The following is a 24,413-nucleotide window of genomic DNA, read 5'->3' on the forward strand; positions in this document are numbered from 1 at the left end:
AGAAACTTCAAAAAGCCAGAAAAAGCTAGAAACATGTACTGAAGAATACAGAATAGATTTGCGACATACAAACTGCCTGAGAGCCACCTCTGCTCTTTATAAAAATACATAGTTGCTAGGACGCCTGGGAGGCTCAGTGGGTTGAGCCTCTGCCTTCAGCTCAGGTCGTGACCCTGGGGTCCTGGGATCGAGTCCCACATCAGGCTTCCTGCATGGAGCCTGCTTCTCCCTCTGCCTGTGTCTCTGCCTCTCTTGGTGTCTCTCATGAATAAATAAATCTTAAAAAAAAAAAAAAAACATAGTTGCAACTATGAATTCCTACTGAGAGGTCTCCAAACTTGAATCCTAACATTTTTCAGAGCTGGAAGGATGCTTAAACATGATTTAACTCAACTCCTTCATTTCAGAGACAAGCCTGAGTGAACGGCTAAGGGACTTGCCTAAGATCACAGAGCCAGGGAGCAAGAAGATCCAGGAGTCAAACCATGTTCTTCTGGCTCGAAGTCTAGGGCTCTTATCACATCATGAATCACAGGGGCACATCATTCAGAAGAGGGGGGCAAACAGAAACAGATTTTAATTCACGGGAAAACTCAGCTCCAGTAGGACCCGCTCACGGCCTACAGCGCCGTGTGAGGCAGGACTGCCGGGCTGGGTCAGAGCTTGGCTGAGAAACCAGAGCTGAGGCTGCCTGCCCGAGTCTGCCGTGGGCATTTGCGGGGGTGTATGGTGGCATATATGCTAGTTATGTGCCACTCCTGCCTTAGGAATTTCAAGGCAGAAGTACTTTTCTGTCCAAGAATCTGTTATGTCTTTGAAGTTCAAGTAAAAGAGCTCTTCCTTTCCATCATTCAATAGTATCATGTTTAAAATGTCATGATCGGGACCCATGTAAGTCACTTTGTCTCTCTGGGTCGCAGCCTTGCCAACCATGTAGTGAGTAAAAATAGATAATTTCAAGGAATTCTTCAAACTCTAATATACCGATGCCATAAGAGTACCTCTCATCCCAAGCCCATCTTGATATCTGATGAAAATAGAGAAGACCCAGGGGCCGCCCTTCGGGACTCGGCCCAGCCCTGATGGCTCACTACAAGGGCAAAGGCAAGCATCCGAGCCAACCAATGCTCACACTGGCTCTGGGTTAAAACCAACCAATGTCACAGCAACACCCGGGTGCTACTTGTGTTGTATCTCCCTCCTCTGGGTTGGCATTTGTCTTCTTATTCATCCCCGTGCTTCTGTCTTGGATCTCAGGTACAGGTATTAAAACAGATAATTTCTCTTGTTCTTTGACTCCTTCTCATAAAGCTCAGTACAAACCACAAAGTTGTTAAATAATAAATCACCAATGGCTATGTCTTCCATTAACTCTCCAGCCAATGCTAACACTGGAGGTTTTGTGTTGTGGATTCTTTTTGAGGGAAAAAAAATCATCTGGGAATGAATTATAGCAAGAAGATGAGAATACCCAGGCCTGTGGTTTTGGGTCTCCCAGGATACATCATGAAATGTCCCTTTTTGAAAACAGTATCTGAAAGCTTCTTTATAGACGCAGACGCGAGGTGTTTCTCAACTCAAATCACTTTATTCCTTTAATTCTGACTTTTTTTTTGTTTTTTAATCTTTTTTTCAAGATTTTGAAGGAGGGAGAAACAGGCTCCATGCAGGGAACCTGATGTGGGACTCGATCCCAGGACCCCGGGGTCATGCCCTGAGCCAAAGGCAGATGCTCAACCACTGACCCACTCAGGCACCCCTAATTCTGACATTTTTTAAAAAGGAACCACCTTTATTAAACAGGCTAACTTATGATCTAGAAACCTAGGAGCTTACCAGTACAGGGAGTGGCTACTTATCTACCCATCCATAAGACTTTTTATCACCAGAGTTTCAGCTTTCTCTTTTGTAAGAAAGTTAAACTTTTTCCCCCTAACGTTAAAAAATACTTTGGAAGAGTGGTAGTATCTAGCTTTGACAAGGATATGGGGAAATGGGCTCTCATAGATTATTGGTGAGAGTGTAAATTGGTATAGTCTTTAAGGACAAGCTAAGCAGTACCTCTCACATTACTGACCAAGCAATTCTATAATTTGAGATCAATTTTGCACAGAGATTTATGTACAAGTATATTCACTGCAGTCTTTTTTTAAATTTTTTTTAATTTTTATTTATTTATGATAGTCACAGAGAGAGAGAGAGAGGCAGAGACATAGGCAGAGGGAGAAGCAGGCTCCATGCACCGGGAGCCTGATGTGGGATTCGATCCCGGGGCCTCCAGGATCGCGTCCTGGGCCAAAGGCAAGCGCCAAACCACTGCGCCACCCAGGGATCCCTATTCACTGCAGTCTTGATTATAATTGTTAAAAAGGAAAAAAACCAAAAAAATAAAAATAAAAATAAAAAATAAAAAAAAATTTAAAAAAAAAGGAAAAAAACCTACATGTCAAGAGGAAAATGATTAAATTGTGGTACATCTACAGTATGAGCTACAATGTAACCACTAAAAAGATCTGTATAAACTGATTGATTACATGGAAAAATAGATAAATTAAAATGGAAAAAACTCTAAAATAAATTATTGAGAGAAAATAAAGGTATGGGACAATTTGCAATCTATTAAAAAAAAATCTAGATGTGTGTCTGTACTTATAAGTGCATTTTTTTAAGCCCAGGAAATTAGTCACCAGACTATTACCAGTGGTTACCTCTAGAGAAGGTGTGGGAGTGAAACAGGGTGAAAAGTAGTCTACATGTATTACTCTAATCCTGTATTTAATCTTGCCATGAATGTTTATTGAGCATCTACTATGGGGCTATACTCTGTTCTAAAAGTTGGGGACAGAGCAGTAAATAACATAAAGTCCCACTTTCAGGAAGCTTACATTTTAGTCTGGAAGGTAGACAGCAAACAAATAAATATATATAATGCCAGGTGTGATAACTTCTATGAAGAAAACCACAGCAGATTGAGGAGATGGGGCAGGTGAGGAGGGGGCAGGCATTTCAGAGAGGCAAGGAAGAGAAGACAGTTGGGCAGACAGGTGACTCTGTGGAGAGGAGAACCTTGGCAAGAGCACCCAGGGGCACAGAACCAGGTCAAGCAAAGCCCTAAAGTGGGAATGAGCTTGTGTTCAAAGAGTAGCAAAAAAGCAGAGTGGGTGGGGGGGTGGGGGGGCGTGTCATAGGAAATAATAATTTGGAGAAATATGCCATAGTCAGATCACGTAAGTTCTCGAAGGCCAGGGCAAAGAGTTTGGATTTTCTTCAGGATGTGATAAAAGCATTGGCGAGAGTTGAGCTATAGAAGGACGTGATGTGATTCACATCCTGAAGGTCCCTGTGGCTGCCGTGCAGGGGACCGACTTGGGGGGGGTGGGCTTGGAGGCCGAGAAGTTAAGCCAGGAGGAGAGGCGGTGTTCTAGAGCAGGGACCACCATGCCACGGGCCAGAAAGGTAGCAGCTGCAGGAGTGAGCTGCATGTGCTTTACAGTTAGGGTGGAAGAGCCTGTGCGAGGGCTGAATGTCGTGTCTGAGCTACAGAGAGCTGCCAAGTCAGGTCTGGGTTTTTGGTCGTAGCACACAGAGGCACGATGGTGCCAGTTACCAAGAAGGGAAAGACTGGGCGAAGAGCAGACCAGGACCTGTGTTTTAGAAGAGCTGCCGTGGCACATGGTAGTCTTGTTGAAGAGGGAGCTACGTATACCAGTCTGGAGTTCAGAGAGGAGTTAGGCTGGAGACACAGCCCTGACTCATGGGAGTACATGTGGCACTTAGAACCACAGGATTAAATGACACCTAGAGAGTGAGTGGAATAAATATAAAGATCCAAGGATTGGGCAAGGGGGTAGGCGAACATCTGAGGTCATAAAAAGGAAACAAAGCCCGTCAAAGGGACCAAGGAAAGGCAACAGAAGTAGTAGGAAATCACTATCTCATGGTATCCCAACCCCTAGATGATACTTCTGCAATAGAGCTGACCTTTGAACACCACGGGGGTTAAGGGTACTGATCCCACAGTTGAAAATCCATGTATAAATTCTGATTCTCCAAAAATGTGATTGCTAGTAGCCTACCCTTGACCAGAAGTCTTACTGATAAACAGTTGATTAACACATATCTTGTATTATTATTTATTTATTATATACTGTGTTCTTACAATGAAGCTAGAGAAAGGAAATGTTATTAAGAAAATTGTAAGAAAAAGAAAATACACTGTACTGTGTTTATTGGGGAAAAAAATCTGCATCGAAGATTTTTTTCCATGCAGTTCAAACTCGTATTATCCAAGGGTCAACTGTATTTATGTTTTACTACCAGGACATATTATTTTTGTAATCTAAAAAAGAAAGAGACTAAATGAACTTTAGTTTTGTTCTCATTGCAAAGTTTTAATATAGGTCCAAGAAGAATTTTCACGCCCATAAGTGGTTAAAGCTTCTTTTGAAAATCTAGACCCCCCCCCAAAAAAAAGAAAAACCAAATCCCCAAAACAAAAAATCTCAACAACCTAGAAATCGCAGCAATGGAGTATAAAATATGTTTGGTTTTATGACACTGCTAGTAAAATGAGCTCTGAGCAAAGAGGACTCTCTCTGAGCCAATGGGTCTAAAGAATTTTCTCCTCTTGTGATGGAAGGTGTTTGAGTCCTCATGCTACACAGAGTCCTATTCTTTCTTTTAAAATATAAAAACTTTAATATGGAGAAGTGATAGTCTTTAACAAACGGTCCTGGAATGACTGAATACCCATATGCAAAAAAAAAAAAAAAAAGAAAGGAAACGGAACCTAGAACTCATAACTTATTTTAAAAAATCAACTGAAAACGGATCATAAATCCAAAACTAAACACAAACTTATAAAACTTTTGGAAGAAAACATAGGAGAAAAATCTTTGAGACTTTGGGTTAGGCAGGGAATTCTTAGCTATGACACCCAAAGAATAACACGTCAAATAAGAGGGGGAAAACTGGTCTTCATCAAAATTAATTTTTAGGGGTGCCTGAGTGGTCAGTTGGTTAAGTGTCTGCCTTTGGCTCAGGTCATGATCCCAGGGTCCTGGGATGGAGGCCCACATCGAGTTCCCTGCTCAATGGGAAGCCAGCTTCTTCCTCTCCCTCTGCAGCTTCCCCTACTTGTGCTCTCTCAATCTCTCTGTCAAATAAATGAATAAAATGTTTTTTAAAAATTAACAACTTTTACTTGGCAAAAGACACTACTAAGAAAGTGGAAACATAAGCTATGCACTGGGAGAAAATATTTGCAAATCACACACCTGACAAATGATTTGCATCCAGGATATATTTAAAAATTCTCAAAGTTCAACAATTAAAAAAAAATCACCCAATAAGAAATGAGCAGAAGTTTTGAGCAGAGACTTCACCAAAGTGGATTCATAGACAGTATATATGTACAGGAAAAGATACTTAGCATGATCAGCCATTGAGGGAATGCACATTAAAACTACAAGAGGAGCCTGGGTGGCTCAGACTGTTGAGCGTGGGACTCTTGATTTTGGCTCAGGTCATGATCTCATGGCCTGGGGTCAAGCCCCACATGGGGGTTCTGTGCCCAGCTTGGAGTCTGCTCAAGATTCTCTGTCCCTTCCTCTGCCCCTCCCCTCACTTGCATAGTGCTCTCTAAGTAAATAAATAAAATATATATAAAAAAATTAAAACTACAACAAGATACCACTACACAGCTGTTAGAATGGTCCAAAAATTTTTATAAACTGACAATATCAAGTGTTGACAAGGATGTGGAGCAACTTCTCTCTCTTATGCCGCTGATGGGAACGCATGCAAAACAGTATACCATCTTTGAAAAGCAGTTTGGCATTTTCGTATGAAATTAAACTTACAATAACCATATAACCCAGTAATCCTCCCCTCCTAGGTATTAAGCCAAGTGAAATGAAAACATAAAAACCTGGAACGCCTGGGTGGCTCAGTGGTTGAGCATCTGCCTTCAGCTCAGGGCATGACCCCAGGATCCTGGGATCAAGTCCCGCATCAGGCTTCCCACAGGGAGCCCGCTTCTCCCTCTACCTATGTCTCTGCCTCTCTTTGTGTGTCTCTCATGAATAAACAAAATCCTTTAAAAAAAAAAAAAGAAAACATAAAAATCTATATGCAAATGTTTATAGTGGCATTATTAGTAATTATCAAAAACTGGAAACCCAAATATCCCTCAACTAGGATGGAGAAATAAAGTGTGGCACATACACACAATGGGATAAGAGAATACTATTCAAGAATGATAAGGGACCAAAGTGTTGATACACGCAGCGTCATGAATGAATTTCAAACACATTGTGCTAAGTGAATGAAGCCAGACTCAAAGTTGTAGAATCCACTTATATGACATTCTGGAGAATGCAAAACTAGAGATGGCAAAGACATCTAGAAATCAGTGGTTTCCAGAGATTAAGGGTAGAAAAGGAAACTGACCATAAAGAGGGAACACAGGATAACTGCTGATGAAGGGGGGAAGTGACAAGGCCGGTTTATTATTATTATTATTCATGTGTAGCTGACACTGGTTTCAGGTGTACGACACAGAGATCAGACTACTCTATACCTTACACCGTGCTCACCACACGTGTAGCTACCATCTAGTGACAGGATGACAGGACTGTTTTGTATCTTGACTGTGGTTCTGGGTTACACAATTTTATGCATTTGTCAAAACTCATAACCATACACTAAAACAGTGAATTTTGGGGACGCCTGGATGGCTCAGTGGTTAAGCTCTGCTTTCCGCTCAGGGCATGATCCTGGAGTTCAGGGATCAAGTATCACATCGGGCTCCCTACAAGGAGCCTGCTTCTCCCTCTGCCTGTGTGTCTCTCATGGATAAATAAAATCTTTAAAAAAAAAAAAACAGTGAATTTTTATCAAATATAAATTAAAAATAAAATTTTAAACCCCCAAACAGTAAACGCTTTAACTCCTATTTTGTTTTGGGGAGGGGTTCAAAAGCATTTTTTTTTTTAGATTTGAGCATAGTTGACACCCAATGTTACACATTAGTGCCAGGTGTACAACATAGTGATTCAACAAGTTTATACATTATGCTGCGCTCACCACAAGCGTAGCTGCTATTTGTCACCATCCAATGCTATTACAATCATTCACCATATTCCCTAGGTGGTTGCCTTTTACTCCCATGACTTACTTATTCCATAGCTGGAAGCCTGCATCTCCCACTCCCCTTCGATCATTTACCCATCCCCCCACACCCCTCCCCTCTGACAACCAAAGGTTTGTGCTCTGTATTTATAGGTCTGATTCTGCATTTTGTTTGTTGGCTTACTCATTTGTTTGGTTTGGTTTTTTTGGTTCGACATATAAGTGCAACCGCATGGTATTTGTTTTCCTCACTCTGACTTCTTTCCCTTAGCAGAATATCCTCTAGGTCCATCCATGTTGTCTCACATGGTAAGGTCTCATTCTTTTTTTGAAGCTGAATGATATTCCATTGTGCGTGTGTGTCTGTCTGCCTGTGTGTATATATATACCACATCTTCTTTCAACAAGGAAATGCTAGAATCAAAAAGACAAGAAGTAACAAGTGGTAAGAAAGTGGAGAAAAAGGAGCTGCGTGCACTGTTGGTGGATGTGTACGTTGGTGCAGCCACTGTGGAAAACAGTATGGAGGCTCTTCAAAAAATTAAAAATAGAGCTACCCTATATGATCCAATAATTCCACTACTGGATATTTACCCAAAGAAAATGAAAATGTTCTTTCATTTTTATTATAAAAGTAATACAATCTGTTCCCCCCCAAAATATAAATATATATAAATATAAATATATATATATAAATATATATAAGGGTGGCTCATTTGGTTAAATGTCTGACTTTGGCTCAGGTCATGATCGCAGGTCCTGGGATCCAACCCTGTGTCGGGCTCCCCGATTGGTGGGGAGTCTGCTTCTCTCTCTCCCTCTGCCCCTACCCCTTACTCGTGCTCTCTCTCACTCAAATAAATAAAATCTTTGGGGGAAAAAAGAAATTTAAAAACAATTCAGAAATATATAAAGTACAAGTCCCCTCTCCTCACTGTCAACCCTAAGCCTTAGAGATAAACTTCCATAACTATCCCTACGTATTAGCACAAACGTACAGATGCTCCAAACCTAGTAACCTGTATGCTAACCTATTGAGACACAGAATTGTTAAAAAGTGTTCATTTTGTAAAATTATGCCACTTTATTTTTTCTAAATGGGTAGCCAATGTCAACAGCATTTATTGGCCAGTCCAGTGACTTAAAATGCTACCTTTAAAATTCACTAAATTCCCGGAGAAACGAAATGGGGAGTTTTTTGTTCATTCTGGGAATTCTGGGAGTCTGCTAGGGGTTTCCAGTCACCAGAATTCTGATATTCTCCTGCTGCCCAGAAAAGCAGCACCACCCTTCCCAAGGGCTGCCTTCCGCGGAGGCGATCACACACCGGTGCTGGTGCTGCTACGAGAAGGCGGTGGGTGTAGGGGAGGGGGCAGGTGGGAGAGGTAAGGCTTAGGAAGCCAAAGAGCATACGCATCTAGAAGCTGGGGTGAGTCTGCAACTTTGGAGGGAACAACGGGTACTTATTTAGAGAAAATTTCTGAAAAACATTTCAGGTGTATACTGTGTATAATCCGTGAATGTGCGCTTTCAGAAAAACTGAAGATCTTCACATTTCAAGGCTTCTGTGGCCAGATTTCTATTGTCCTTGAATATAATTCTGTACATATGCACTGGGCCATATGGGGCCCTAAAATTAGTTAGGTCCTATTATGTATACATGTGTCTATTTCTGGACTCTTCCAACTGACTGAACTAATATACAAGCTGACCACTTTAATTATTGTGGTTTTTTTAAGGGAGTTTTGTTATCTGGAAGACTAACTCCTCCCTCTTTATTCTTCTTACAAAATTTTCTTGGCCATTGCCATTCATTTATTTATCCAAATTTTAGCATCAACTTGTCAGTCTCTAAAAAGGCAAATCTCACTAAAAATTGGGTTCAAGTTACACTAACCTTATAGATTAATTTAAGGAAAAACTGTTCTTTTGATGATCCTATCCTCTCGTAGGTTGAAAGCAATTGCTGTTATTCAAAAATGGCTTTTGGAGGGACACTCATACACTGTTGATGGGAATGTAAATTGGCACAGCCACTCTGTGGAAAATGGTATGGAAGTCCCTTAAAAAATTAAAAATAGAAATTCCATATGATCTAGTAATTACACTTATTAGATATAAAACATCAATTCAAAAAGATATACACACGCATGTGTTTACTATAGCATTATTTTTTTTAAAAAGCCAAGATATGGAAGCATCCTAAGTGTCCATCAAGAGAGGAATGGTTAAGGAAGATGTAGGGTATCTAAATATATACATATATATATATATGGAATATTATGTAGGAATATTATATAGTATAAATATAATATTTATATTATGTATAAAAAGGATGAGATCATGCTATTTGAGACAACACAGATGAACCTAGAGGGTATTACGCTAAGTGAAATAAATCAAACTGAGAAAAACCATATGATCTCATTCATGAATGAAATCTAGAAAAAAATTAATAAATAAAAAGTAGAATCAGACTTATAAATACAAAGAACAAACGAATGGTGGCCAGAGTGGTGGAATGTTGGGAGAAGGACAAGATTGGTGAAGGGGAGGGGAGATACAGGTGTCTAGCTCTAGAATGAATAAGTCCTGAGAATAAGGGGCACAACATAGGGAATATAATCAATGAGACCATAATAGCTCCGTATGGGGACAGATGATAGTTATACTCGTGGTGAACATAGTATAATGCATAAACTTGTCAAATCATAATATTGTACACCTGAAACTATCAGAACATTGTTCATCATCTGTTCTCAAACAACAAATAAATGGCTTTTGGAGATTTATGCAGTTTGGTTCTCTGAGGCCTAAACCCAACAAAAAACTTCACTGAAAACAAAACAAACGGGGGCGCCTGGCTGGCTCAGTCTGTAGAGCAACTCTTGATCTCGGGGTCATGAGTTCAAGCCCTACGTTGTATGTAGAGCTTATTTGCAAAAGAAAAAAAAAATTCCCATGAACAACAGTGATCTAAGGCTCCGTCCTTCATCAAAGCCTGCAGTTGCAGCAATCTTGATCCGAAACTCCAGGGCACGTTCAGTGACAAAGCCGCAGTCTACTCGTGATGTTGGAGGCACACAGACAAGGCCACCGGGGATTTCGGGAGGACCGCCTTGTAAGTAATATAACTGCGGTGGGGCCATGTGTTGAGTTTTGGGTACTTGGAAGGAACAAGCTCGACGGCACCAGAAGTCCGTGGGTGATGTGTGCGCTACAAAGCGCTGAGTGTCCCGAAAGGCAAACCCAATGGGGAGCATTAAAGTGAGACAACATGTACTTCGGCCAGCTGTCTGCTGTCTTTTCTTGGTTTATTGTACGACCCGATTTCCAATGCAACACTGGCCCCAAGCTATAATCTCAGAGCGCTTGCAACCCCCATTTCAGATTCCCACAAAAGGATGGTGAGATTGTCCAGCCACATTTTGGTATTGTGGTTAAAAATCGTCTGGGGGGGGGGAACATACCATTAATGCATACATTAGGGGGCACTGCGGTCCCTGCGAAGGGGATGATGCGCTGTGCTATGTAGGAAGTACGGCCTCCTCTCGGCCTGAGAATGATCACTATGTCGAAATGTTGACTGGAGACAGCTGCCCTGCGCTGCTGGATCATTTACATACACTTGTGAAATTCAAGCACATTATCTGCTACCGAGTAATGACTGTAATAAACCAAGGACATTGTTTAAACAAACACATTTTTAGTTGACAAACGGAGTGTAAACATGACCACAATGAATGCATTTTCTAATCGCTGTTTTCCTCCAACCAACCCCCTAACCAAAGTTTTTGCTGCAGGATGGGGTATCATGTGGCTCGGCGGATTGTGTGTACCTAGGAGTCATTCCCTGCCAAACGTCTGACCGTGTTGAATCAGGTTTTGGATTAGAAAATCCGATTTCACTAGCGGTAGGTAAGCCATGGGACATCCCCGGGTGCTTGGGACGCCGCAGAACATTGGGTAGGCGAAAGAGAACATCTTCCACAGTGCTGATTCTGAAACACTGACCTGGCGCATGTGAGTTTGTGGGGGCCAGGTAGGGGCATCCGGGGGCTGCTGGTCCCAGGCACACGCCCTCGGTGTGAATCATCTTCCAGGGCAGAAGCCTGGCCCCCCAGCCACAGCTGCACTCGGCCCTCACAGCAGAAGCCCCAAAGAACAGTTTTCGTTCCTCCGCACCTCCCGTGGGCTCCTCGTCCAATCCTCCAACATACCAGGCCCCAAATTGCCTCTCCACACCCACATTTCCGGTTGACACAGGCGAGGGCCAAAGGTCTGAGTGGATAAGAATCTCTAAGCTGCCTGCTTGACTGATTTATGTTCCAGGAATGTGTGACCTATATATCCGCTGAAAGCTTCGGAGGGTCGAAAGCAGCACACGCAAAGACACGGTGCAGAAATTCCCGGATAACCGGACAGGCTCCATGGGGCATACCGGGTGGCTCTAGCTGAGTTTCCTGGGAAAAATCACACAATCACCCACAGCACATGACTCCCGTAGGCTCACATTCCTAACCAACTGGCTGGTAATCCGGGGTAGGGGAAAGAAGCGGATCTGTCTCCACCACCCACTTGTGGAGGGATCTTGAACAGGTTGCCCACACTTTCTTAGTTTCCTCTTCCATCAAGGAGGGCTAATGGGAGATCGCCCCGGAAGATCCCGGTGAGGACGAAATGCGTTGCCCTATGTGAAGTGCCCGGTGGGCGTTGCATTGCTGTTCCCTCCTCGTCCTTCCCTGGAATGGCCTGATGCTCTGCGAGTGAGCCAAAAGGAAAGCAGACACGTCTCCTTACCAAGAAGGCAGGCTTACTCGTGCCCCACGCACGTGGGGGGCCTTGTCAGGTGCACCCTCAGATGCAGTGCACGACCGCCACGCCAGAAACTGCCACGTTCTCTTTGCCACACACAGGTCTTCAAATGCTCTTAGAGCAGCAGGGATTTAACAGGAAAGGGCAGGAGGGCTAACCTGGCCGGACATCCCCTAGAACTATCAAGACTCCAGAAATCATGACTTCGGTTTTACAGACCTATAAAAAATTTTTTTTTTAATTAGGAGGCTCAAAGCACAGTCATTCCCAAGAAGGATGGAGGCAGGTGCACCTGGGTGGCTTAGTGGTTGAGCATCTGCCTTCAGCTCAGGGCATGATCCCAGGGTCCTGGGATCGAGTCCTGCTCTCTGCAGGGAGCCTGCTTCTCCCTCTGCCTGTGTCTCTGCCTCTGTCTCTGTCTCTCATGAATAAATAAATAGAATCTTTAAAAAAAAAAGAAGAAGAAGAAGAAGAATGAAGCTGAGGAGAGACTAGATGGGTCAAAGTCAAGTTCTAACACCGGCAGGCGAAGCAGGTTAGAATTCACGTGCCCTGCCTTATGCTGAAAGAGGGTGAAGGAAAGGCTGAGCAGAGGGTCAGTGTAATCAGACTGAAAATTCAGTCACCATGTGTCTAGATTGATAATCTGTAAGCGTGAAAAAGAAGGGGAGGAGGGATGAAAGTGAATATAAAGACGCTCCGAGGGGCCCTTCAGCGTTGTCGCACACCAAGTTTCTAGGGTGGTTTTGTACGACGAAAGAAAAGAGAAAATGTTTTTAAGAGGCCAACTCAAAGGCTGACAAAATGCCTTAGCCATTAACTACTTCATTGAAAAAAAAAAAAAAGGAGGGGGCATTTTGATGGGTCAAGTGTAAACGAATTAAAAACACACGGAATAAACGTATTCCAAAATCCCCATGAGACTGCCATTCTGTCCACCCTGGAATAGGCATCTAGCTACATAAAAACTTCAGAAGGTTCACAAAGGTTGAAAAAGCAAGGAAGGAGGGAGAACACATTTCAGGGTGTGTGGGGGGTGCATTTAGAAAAATGTAGGGAGTTTGGAAAATAGGCAGGGACCTCGGAGCGACCCTGGTAGGCCTATGGCATGGCGCCATCTGTTCGGATTCTGGATTTTAGCACAGAGACAAGCTCAGTCCTCTCACAGTGAGCCCGCAGTGTCATCAAAACGGCAGCCGCCCACAGGGACATGGGTCTACACCGAGAAAGCCCGTGGTAAAATCAACCGAGCTCGCTGGGGCCGATGGGTTTAGGGACCTTCCCCTCCTGCCCTGGACGTCGTACTACCCAGAGGTGGGGGCCACCCACCCTGAGCCCCCGCTACTCCCCAGCCCCTTCTGCCAACGAACATACTGGAGATGGCACGGTCTCTCTCCTCCCGGCCATCCTGTCTTCTACAGACGCCCACACCTGCTTTCTTCCACACCTCGTAACCACTCACTGTCGGAAAGCTTCCCAGAGCAGCTGTTGCTCAGTACAAAGACTGAATTAATCACTCCTACCTTCCAGCGCCCACAGCATTTTGTTTGTGTCCTTATTCACCCTTACTTAATTCAAACCTTGGAGTAAGAGTTAATGTGTTGACACCTCTCTCTCTCTCTCTCTCTCTCTCTCTCTCTCTCTCTCCATTGCAAACTTCTGTAGGACAACAGCAGGATGAGCCTCTTCCCAGTGTCTAACTCCATGTCTTGGGTAAATTCATTTTTTGCCTGGAACCAGAAGACGGGGGCTGGAGATAAGCTTCTGTCACCTTTGGGCTCTACGGCCTTGGTCAAACCAGATTCCCAAGCTTCTGTTTTTTCTTCTATAAAATGGCAGCAATACCTCTCCACGGGCCTGCGGAAGGTAGACGTCAGATAATGAGCATGAAGAGAAATATTTTCCAACAATGAAGAGCCAGACCAAGAGAGGCACTGATTTTTTTCGTAACACTCAGGAGGAAGCAATGTTCCGTAGTTTGGAGATGCCTCTATTCATTAGAAGTCACAACACCGCTCTCTTGTGCTTGACCGAATCCAGCCCTTTGCTTCAGACCTTGCGTTTTGCCATTTCTAATGAGGATCCTGGTGTCCCACGGATGCAGTCCACACAAAGCCGACCAGGAGGAGTCTTCTTGTTCACTGTCACTATCATCAGTGAACCTGATCCACAGCTCTGCAGCTCTGTGCTAACTGCTGGAGACAGGAAGACAATTCCCCATCTCTGCCCTCAAAAAGCTAATTATCTCATTGGGAAAATAAGACATTAAAATTAAAAAAAGAAAACACAGGAAAACCAAGAAGCATGTGGCAATGCTGGGTGGGATAAGAACCCTAGGAATTCAGGACAGGTGGCTGTGTTCTAGAGAATACAGGGCCTTATCGTGGAAAGAGGAGGAGTTGGGTTGGGGGGAGAAATGAAGGCATGGATGCCGGAGCCACTGTCAAGGAAAAACCAACAGGATCTGGAAAACCACCAGACTCAGGGGGAGACAGGTGCAGACACATGAATACCCAAAGACTCTAGCGGTCCAGGCCGGAACTGTGGCACCTCCGCCGTGAGAGAATGTCCTGGTGGAAAAGATCAGGCTTACAGAGGCTTATTGAGTTTACAGTAACAATCGGGCACCCAAGTGATGATGCCTAACAGGCAGGGACAGTCACAGGCCATAGTGCCTAGAAGTGCTCCAGAGTTGAAGGGTTGAAAGTCAAATCCATCTCCGAGAAATAAACACTTAGAAACAACAGAGGATCAAGGACTGGGCCCTGGGGTCTGACTTTATCAACGGGGCTGGAGAAGGAAAAAGAAGCAACAAACAAGACAGACTTGCCTAAGGAGGAAGCAGCACAAGTAGAAGAGCAGAGGCTCGATGAAAATGGCCAAAGAGAATTTCAAGAATGAAAAACGTTCAGTGAGTTTACTTACTAGGGAATCTTTTTGACTTCAGTTCTGACACTGTCCTCCCTTCTCTGATACGTCCAGACCCACCTTCATAGTATGGGAATCTCTACCAGGCAAGCTGGGGACATGTGCCTAACACCAGGGCACTGGGCAAAGCTTCTAGAAAAAGCCACAAGAGGTTACCTTTCTGCAAGTGGCCCCGCAGGTCCACAGGCGAGCTCCTGATTACCCAGAAGGAAAAGCATCTGCCAAACTTAGAACCTGTCTCGTGCCAAAATGTAATTTTCCAAATTCAAGTTCATTTCCTCCTTCTCCCTATGCATTCTAATCCTGGCTGAAATGTATTCTCTATAGCTTGCCTTTGGTTGCAAAGAATAGAAACAAAGTGGGATAAAAGAGAATAAAATTCAATTTAATTTAACAAATTATGGAATACCTCATGGAGACGCCGTGCCAAGAACTGAGGATAAAACAGTACACAAGACAGACCAGGTCCTTGCCCAGCTTATGGTCTGGCCAGATGGCGGACACTTAAGAAAGAAGTAATTCAAGGTGCTATAAAGAGCATTCAGCAAGAGGATTTAACCAAATATAGGCAGTCAGGATGCCCCCAAAAGGGTGTTATTTAAACGGAGATGTGAAGGATGAGATTAGCTGAGATTCTAACCAAAGACTAATAGAGAATAAAAAGACAACAGGTAAAAGTATTCAAATTTGCCAAATACTAACTGTAAAAAATATATGTATATATTTTTAAGAAAAACAAAAACAGCATGAAACGGCATTTGGGCCTCACCAGAGGTAAGAGAGCTTCTAAGGTGGAGACTGGTTCTGCTGAGTGGGGACCATGGGAAGAGTTCTCTGCCGGAACAAGAAGGCAAGTCCCTAAACTGGAGTGCTCTCCAACAAACCAGGGGCTGGTAGGCCCCCCAGATATAGTCGGGGATCAGATCATCCCCTTTTGCCATAACGACTGGCAGATACAGGCATTTTCATCCAGTTGTCTCAACATCACCCGGGCGGTTGTATCACTTCTATGGTCCAGTCTCCTCTTCCTGGTAATCCCTTTGTTTTCTGGTAAAAGTGCCTCCTTAAAGGTTATACAGTGAATGAAGTCAGGGAACACAGAACTACGTGGCAGAAAAAGGAGTCAACCTTTGGAGAGACTCCCCTGTCAAGGAGAGGAGGAAAGAGAAACTCTGTGTTTGGTGGAAGGATCTTGTTGGGTAGAATGGACAAATTCCTCTCCCTTTCTCTTCTACTCAGGCCATTAAGATCAAGGGCATACAAACAGTTGGAAAATTATATAGCAGAAATATCAATATGTACTCACGTTTGAGTCTTGCTCTTGCACATGGTAAAAGGTAAGACTAATAAGGGTAAGAGTAGGAATAACAGCAGTAAGATTCTGCAAACCAGTGAACATAAATCATGTGGACCACGGTTACCCCATTGGCCAACTAGGACCAAAGACAGTTGCTCCCTACAGCAAGAAGAGCTTCCCCTTCCCTACGCTGGGCCAAATCCTGCCTGTAAAGATCCAACCCTACCCTCAACAATGCCAACATTAAGCTTACGTAGCCTTCAGTCTGTAATGAGATCTTTGAATCTTCCTCTCCATAAATGGGGGTGTTAGATGGTTCTTAAGGTCCCTTTTTGGTACCAAGAAGCAATCACTTTATCAGCAATTATCACACTTGGAGACAGTGTGTGTCTCTTACATTTCTCAACCCGACTGTAAAGTCCTTACCTTACATTTCTGTCTTCCACACTGTGCCTCCCATATTTTGCCAGGATACCTACTGAACAAATATTAGCTGAATTAAACAAGTGTGCTGAGAATGAGAGGTTTAATGCCCGCAGGTAAGTTTCTCCAGCACTACTCAATCTTCTCACTTCACAAGGATGTGGAGTGATAAACTGTATACTCCTCTGCTAGCCCCATAGGTGATCCAGATTGCAACTATCTTGCATAAAGTCTAACTATGTACAATTAAGACTTTGGGACCATGTGATTTATAGTTAATGATACGATGACTAACAGAACACAGAGAATAATTTTTTCTAGCCCAGCCTTTGATGTATGAGGCAGATGGTATTCAACAGAGTCACCCAGAAAGCCGATGTCTGAACTAGGACCAGAGCTCACACCCCTAGAGGTAGGGACAAATGATCTGTTCATGTCACGTTATTGTCATTCTAGGCAGGAACTAACCAAAGAACTGAGTAATGGTTGTCCACAGACACGTATTTCCTTCTTTCATGTGGTCTACTTTTTTTTTTTCTTATCGTTAACTCATTCTGCAACCTAGAATTAAAAGCTCTGTGATTTTGATAATCTCAGAGGACATGGTAAATACAACTGTGGAAATTTCTGGGCCACTGCAATTCCCCTTTTTCCCCCCTCAGCTATACTGAAGCGTGATTGAGAAATAAAAATTACATACATATGAAGTATACGACGTGATGATTTGATATAGGTCCACATTGTGAAATGACTATCACAATCAAGCTAATTAACATAGCCATCACCTCACATAATTGCCTTTCTGTGTGTGTGGCAATAATACACTTGGCAAATATCAAGTACACGACAGACACGTTACTCTTTTTTTTAAGATTTTATTTATTTATTCATGAGAGACACAGAGAGAGAGAGCAAGAGCGAGAGGGAGAGAGAGAGAGAGGCAGAGACACACACAGGCAGAGGGAGAAGCAGGCTCCATGCAGGAAGCCGGGCATGGGACTTGATCCCGGGTCTCCAGGATCACGCCCTGGGCTGAAGGTGGCACTAAACTGCTGAGCCACCCGGGCTGCCCACGACACATTATTCTTAATGGTGGTCACCACCTGCTGTGCGTTAGGTCTCCAGAATGCATCAGTCTCATAAACGGATGTCTGTCCCCTTTGACAAACATCTTCCTATTTTTCCAAACCACCAGCTCTCTGTAACTCTTTTCTTCTCCATTTCTAGGAGTTGCTAGACTGCACACCTGAGCGGGATCCTGCAATATTTCTCTCTCTGTGTCTGGCTTATTTCACTCAGCATTATGTCTTCAGATCCACCCATGTTGTCACAAATGGCAGGACTTTTTTTAAGGCTGAATAATATTCTACTGCATGTGTACTCTATGTTTTCTTTATCCACTCACCTGTCAATGGACACTTGAGTTGTTTCCATGCCACGGCTGCTGTAAATAATGGTGCAACGAACATAATAATGCAGAAATATCTCTGCAGAAAGTGATTTTATTTCCTTTGGATGTGCACCCGAAGTGAGACTGCTGGATCATAAGTAGTCCTATTTTTCATTTCTTGAGGTACCCTCCATACTGTTTTCCACAGTAGCTGTAATCATGCGGCTCATTTTTAGCCGAAGCTAAAGTGATGAGCCGAAGCTTGAGTGTTTTCAAGGTTACCAACTAATAATGTGATATGTCACAAGCCAATTTGAAAGACTTCTGCTTAGAAATTTCTCCTAAATTGGGCAAATACATGTATAGGAAGAGAGGAGGAACATAAAGGTAGACCTCTGATTTATGTATTACAGCTTGATGGCCTGCAACATTTTCATTGACTTGCTCACTACAAATAATAATAATAATAATAATAATAATAATAATAACTCGCCCTATGTTAAGGGTTGTAGGAAAGGTCAGTCTAAAAGAGGAAAGACTCAACAAGTCACTAAATCAGTCTCATGCCTCTTAAACTCTACCCATATATGAAGGCAATGGACAGATAGAGGGGACAAAAGAAGGAAAGCTTATTGAGCAGTACCATGGGCTAAACCTCGTACATACCCATCTCTTAGTCTGAGCAAAAATTATCAATGACTCGGGCACATATTTGGAATCTACACAGATATCTGTCTAATTCATGGCCATGATCAGTTAATTATATCACAATACTTTCCAAATTTCTAAAATACAATTTACCGGGGACTTTCCTTTCTGATATCCTAGTACTAGTTCCAGGTAATCAATGTACACACCCACATGGTTAAAAAACCTTCTGCTTCTTCCAGGGAGTGCTAATGAGTTATGCCCTGGTGTTGGCTCACACTGCCTGAAAAGAGTCAACCCTTATCTCAAGGGCCCCATAATTTTTATGACATGGGGCCCAATCCTCAAAAGAAAAAGGCAGGCAAGGATATATTTTTGTTTCTTCTCAAATCACATTAATTTTTTCCCAGTAGGAAGCAACAGGTTTCCATGTATAAAATTTAAATCTACAGAAATATAGACACCAAAAAAAAAAAAAAGTATATTCCCACATACAGAAAAACCAGCAACATTCAAAGATTTCTGAAAGATAAAGGAGATCCTGTTTGGAGAGGCTCTGCATGGAAGAAAGATGGCACCAAGGTTTTAGCCCAGGCCAGAAAAGAGAACAAACAGTTGTGTTTCCTGGGGAACAGCGTGGATGGAAACAACACATGACCTTCTGAAATCCATCTAACACAGAAATAATGGCCCTATTACCAAGACCAAAGAAGTGAGCCAAGCCATACACACGGGCATAGAACTCGGATTTGTAACCAGATGCCCAGGTATTTTCTCATTTTCCAGGAGCCATTTCCCCATTGACCATGTGAGAAGTAGAGAGGCGCTTTTATAGAACTTGTAATCATTATTCCTGGAGATACGTATCAGTGTTGTTTGGGTTTCCCTTAATTACTCAAATACATTTCCCCTGCTGCTAACAAATTAGCAAATGCTGGAGAAAAGTAAGGAGAAAAACAAATGCTCCCTCGCCTCATTAGATTCTGAGCTCCAGGTTACAGGCTCAAGAAAGGCCATTCTAGCAACAGAAAAAAAAAAAAAAGTCAATAAACTGCAGTGTAGAATTGTACCAACATTACATCAAAGGCGCAGAGTTTTAAAGTAAGTATATATTTTTAAAGGTTGAGATCTCTTTGGCCTACTAAAATAAGATGGATGTCAGAACAAGGTTTTGAAATGTAATCAGAAACGTTAATGTCATAGTAGGCATATGTCACTTTCTATGCACTATCTATCAGCTGAAAGGGGCAAGACAAATGTGAGCTATACTTATCATCCTATAGGGACCTCTGGGCTAGCGCAGTCCTTCCCAGAATATCTCCCCTCTTGGTGTCAACACTACAGAACCCACTTCCCACCCCAAGTACAACCACCAACATAGAGACAACGTGATTCTGCAACCTGCCCCAGTCCCTCCAACACCTGCAATGTGGATTCAGCTCTGCTACTCGGATGCAGCCCAGAAAAGGGGATTTTTGACAAGTGCGACTTTTAGGCCCCCCAGAGAGAAAAGCTTAAACATGCAATTTGCCCTGTGGGTTTGCGCTCCTATAACTGGGCCATAGCTCTCCTCCACTGGCCCAACTGTCCAGGCTCTCCATTCAGCTGCCCATTCAGGTCCTTTCAGGCCAGACCCTGCCTTCCCTCTCCCATCACACAGCTGACAGCGTGAGATGAGGGCTACTCCGGGGCAAGTGTCCTCCCTGCCCTGGAGGATGGGGCTGAGAGTGAGTCAGAACATGGCAGTGTTGCTCTCTGGTCCAGCTGTGTCTACATTATTACCCCACAACTCAGCGAAGGACTGGCAGGATGCAGGAGGGATACATACAAATAAAGTCATGGACAGATAGACTCCTAGGACACTCCAAAAGCCTCCACAAATAACCTCAGGTAGCAGCTAAATTATCCCATATCAATATCTCAGTGGAAACCATCCATTCAGAGAGGAGAGGAAGAAGCATAGTTGATCTTTTCCATCTTTAGGCCTATAATGAAGGTATTAGAGTCAGGTTCAAGTTATCACTTTTCTAAGGCAGTAATTAACCATAAACGAGTGGTGACAACCTGTTAACCCACTCACCTACTGGTTAAGACTTCTGGCCGGTCATAGTTCAAGGGGAAAATTATTGGTCCCAACATACCAACTCCAAGAGCAGCTGAATGGACTCTGCAATTTCTTTTTGTTCTTAACTATCAAGGCTCTACACGATCCTTAGCTTCACAATTCTTTGCACATTATATTCAAAGCTCATCAATCAAAAACACTGAGCCAACTCATTTTCCCGGAGCCATTTCTGAGAAAGTTTCTGTAGGAAAAGGTTGTCCTGCCAAATGTCTCCATTCCCCAGCACTGCTCCTCCTCCTTCTCAACACACTAACATTTGCTAGTCTTTCTTAACCAACATTCCCACCTCCACCCCTAACCACACCCTACTCTCTCCACAACAACCACGGAGCATCACCCATCTGTCAAGGCTGGGTAAACAATATAGGACCAAGGCACTGGCCTGGTTCCCAAACACTGAAAAATGAAGCAGCAGAACTCACAGGGTCACAGTGTGAGAATTTTAAAACAAAAACCACATTCGGCCTCATCTTCTGTACCAGCCTCGGGCCCTGAAGGCACCTGCAGACCATGGGAAGACCCACAGAGAGAACAGCCAGCCTGTCTAATCCAATCCTTCCCATAAAAGAAAAAACATAAAGCAAAGGGCAGAAGATTCTTAAGAAGTCCGCATCTCTGAAACTGGATAGGTCCTTCTAGACGTGGACTCTAAAAAGCCTAAGAAGGGAGCTAAAAGCCCAGGCGATGCCAGACTTCATAATAAGCAGTCTCAAGAAACAAGACCACGGGAGATACAGGGAGACCGGCAGGATGTTAAGTCATCCATCCACTTCAAAAACATCAAGGGTCATGACTTTTGTTCAGGAGGAAGGGTACAAGGGGAAGTTAAGAGAAGTTTGTTAAACCAAGTCTTGATAAATGTCTAAACATATCTTGTGTGATGAAGGATACGCTCATTCCTCAGCTTCTGACTCTTTGAATAATTTAGTCTTAAGAAGGAATCAAAAGGTCCCAGGATCCAATGTTCCGTGATCTGAGAAATGGTTTGAGGAAAAGAGAGAGGTGCTAAAGGTGGTGGCTGATGCATTTAATATACCTATTGTAATAAATGGGCTCAGCAGAGCAACCAATATTGCTTATCCGAAATCTCTGGCCAGCTGTAGGAAGGAAAGCGTGCTGCCTGGAATAGTTACGTGAGAACATTTCCCATGACATTCTGCAGGCTTTGCTAAAAAATAATGATGGTGAAGATGATGATAACAACAACAAGGTAAGGTTTTTCCTGATGCTTCTGGGTCTGAAAGGGGGAAAGGGTCATGGAGAGAACAACTGGCCAGCGTGGCCCCACACCGAAGTCATGGAAAACATCAAAGAGTTTGCCTTAGTAGGCAACACCAGCACACTTAAAACTCATCACTATCATCATTAATACCATCAGAACCTTTATTAAGAGCCTAATTATGAGGCCTATCATAGGGAGTAAACTGAGAGCACCAAAACCACTCTCGCTCATAAGGCTTATAACTGGGTTGAGGCGAGGGGAATCATCTCACTTTTAAATGAAGACTGAATATTAAAATGGTGAACAAAAGTAAAATCCATGGGCATTAAACAGTTTTAAATAAAGGTATACGTGAACTGTACTCCCTACCATGACTTAAAATGAAATACGTAATGCCCTGGAGCCAAGGAGAACAATGAGTCCATTCATTAATTGCTATCTCATTATTTGGGAGCTTTATTGACAGCTCTATTGTTCACCCTAATTATTTTTGGCCTAAACTGTTCAGCCCTTCCGAAAATCATTAGTAATAACTCATCTGAATTTCTCACACCTGGCTCAGGTAGTATTTTCACATACCTGGGACACTTGCAATGGAGGCACTGGTCTTTCTCAAGCCACTGCATGACAACAGTCACAAGAGAGCTGCGAGCCGACTAACTCATTCCAGGCCTCCTGGTGCTGGCAGTTCGGCGTAGCACTAACACAGGACTTGCAGGTAACAGGTATCAAGAGCGCATCCTGGAAGCCTAGGAAAAGGATCTCGGGAAGATTCCCATCCCAAACTCGGAGGAGATCTCCCTCAGGGGAGAAAGGTCTCAGGTTGTTAGGGGAAGGTCCGTTCACACGAAAGAGAGGACAGCAAGGCAGTGAGCAAGGAGGTCTACTGGCAAGCTGGGAAATGTTGCTGGAGTCCTACGTTAGAATCAAAGGTTGTAATTCCTTTGTCACTGGCTCTTGAGGAGCCACAGAAGGCAGCTTAGTCACAGGGCCTAAATTAAATAACAGCCCGAACTGAACTGGATCAAAGGTCATATGCGCTCCTTGCAAGCCTAGCACCCATTTAGATGCAAAGAACTTAATTCCAGAAAAGTTGTCACGTTCTCTGAACGTTGGCTCTAAAATGTACCCTCTTGGGGCTCCTGTGTGGCTCGGGGGTTGAGTGTCTGCCTTCGGCTCAGGGCATGACCCCGGGGTCCTGGGATCGAGTCCTGCATCAGGCTCCCTACAGGGAACCTGCTTCTCCCTCTGCCTGTGTTTCTGCCTCTCTGTCTGTGTGTCTCTCATGAATAAATAATACAATCTTTAAAAAAAAAAAAAAAGTACCCTCTTAACTCCAAAATCTCTCAACCTTACCCATGCAAGGAAATTCAAAAACGACTATCAAACATAAATGTCTCCTGAGGTCTGATCCCCTGTGCCCTGCCACCTCTGGACATAAAGAAGGGCCGTCCCTCCCCCACGTGCCTGCACACACACGCACACACACCTGTCCCCACTCCGTCCCACTGACTTTGTTTAGACCCTTCCTGCTCTGACCACTGACACCTCCTTTTAACTGCTGTCCGTGTCTTGGGCTTGACCGGTTTCCTAAAAACTGCTTTCACCACTGCACTCCCCACCTCGAAAACCTTCCAGGACTCCTCCATGCCCAGGAGATAGAGGTAAATTCCGTGAAACGGCAGTCAAAGCCCCTGACAAGTGGAGCTGGTCCCTAAGCTACCTTTCCAATCATCACCCGCTCAACCCAACCTGCTACCTAGGCAACGTACCCAAAACACACTTTGCTCACTCGGGTCTCCCTCCCCTGCTCACGTCAGTCCTACAGGTGATGGTCACAAGTGCAGCTCGAGAGCTGACCCTGCTTAATAACTGGTGTGACCTTGGACACATCTCTTTAACCCCCCAAAGCCGAAAGAACAGGGCGTAACAACACACAGCTCCCAAGTACACCCCGCAAACGACAGGACACCCTCCGTGGAAACCGCTTCTCGTGGTGGTGCTGGGGAGAAGCACGTCCTTGTTGTCTGCTTTATAAATTATAAAATTCAATGAATTCTTTGCACCTCTTTGAGGCGACACTCCAAAGTCCACCTGCAATGAGAAACCTGTCCCAAATACCCCTAAGGATGCCTCCTGGAGTTCTTACTGCACTTAAATTTCCAGGTTGCAGCGGAACTCTGTTTTTCTTAGAGCTTGTTGTTTTTGTTTCCCTCCACCGAAAACAGAAGTTTCTTGTGTGTGACAGTCTCCTCTGGGTCTCCTTCAGAACTTCTTTCAGGGCCCGGCGCATGATTGGCTCTTAATCAAGAGTGCCCAGCCATCCCAAGCACAAAAATATCTCCCTATTCCAAGCTCACCTACATCCATTTTATAAACGACTTATTGGGCACACGTTACATTATCACTTTAAGTTTTTGGCATTAAATTTCAA

At 43.6% G+C, this 24,413-nt stretch overlaps 1 protein-coding gene across 1 annotated transcript in view; it reads right to left on the reverse strand.

Moving 5' to 3' along the window:
• The window catches only part of BARX2 (BARX homeobox 2), a 74,207-nt gene that overhangs the window by 14,831 nt on the left and 34,963 nt on the right, over positions 1–24,413 (reverse strand). The window lies entirely within an intron of this gene.

This window comes from Vulpes vulpes, chromosome 12 (assembly GCF_048418805.1).
Source record: "Vulpes vulpes isolate BD-2025 chromosome 12, VulVul3, whole genome shotgun sequence".
In the NCBI taxonomy this organism is placed as follows: domain Eukaryota; kingdom Metazoa; phylum Chordata; class Mammalia; order Carnivora; family Canidae; genus Vulpes; species Vulpes vulpes.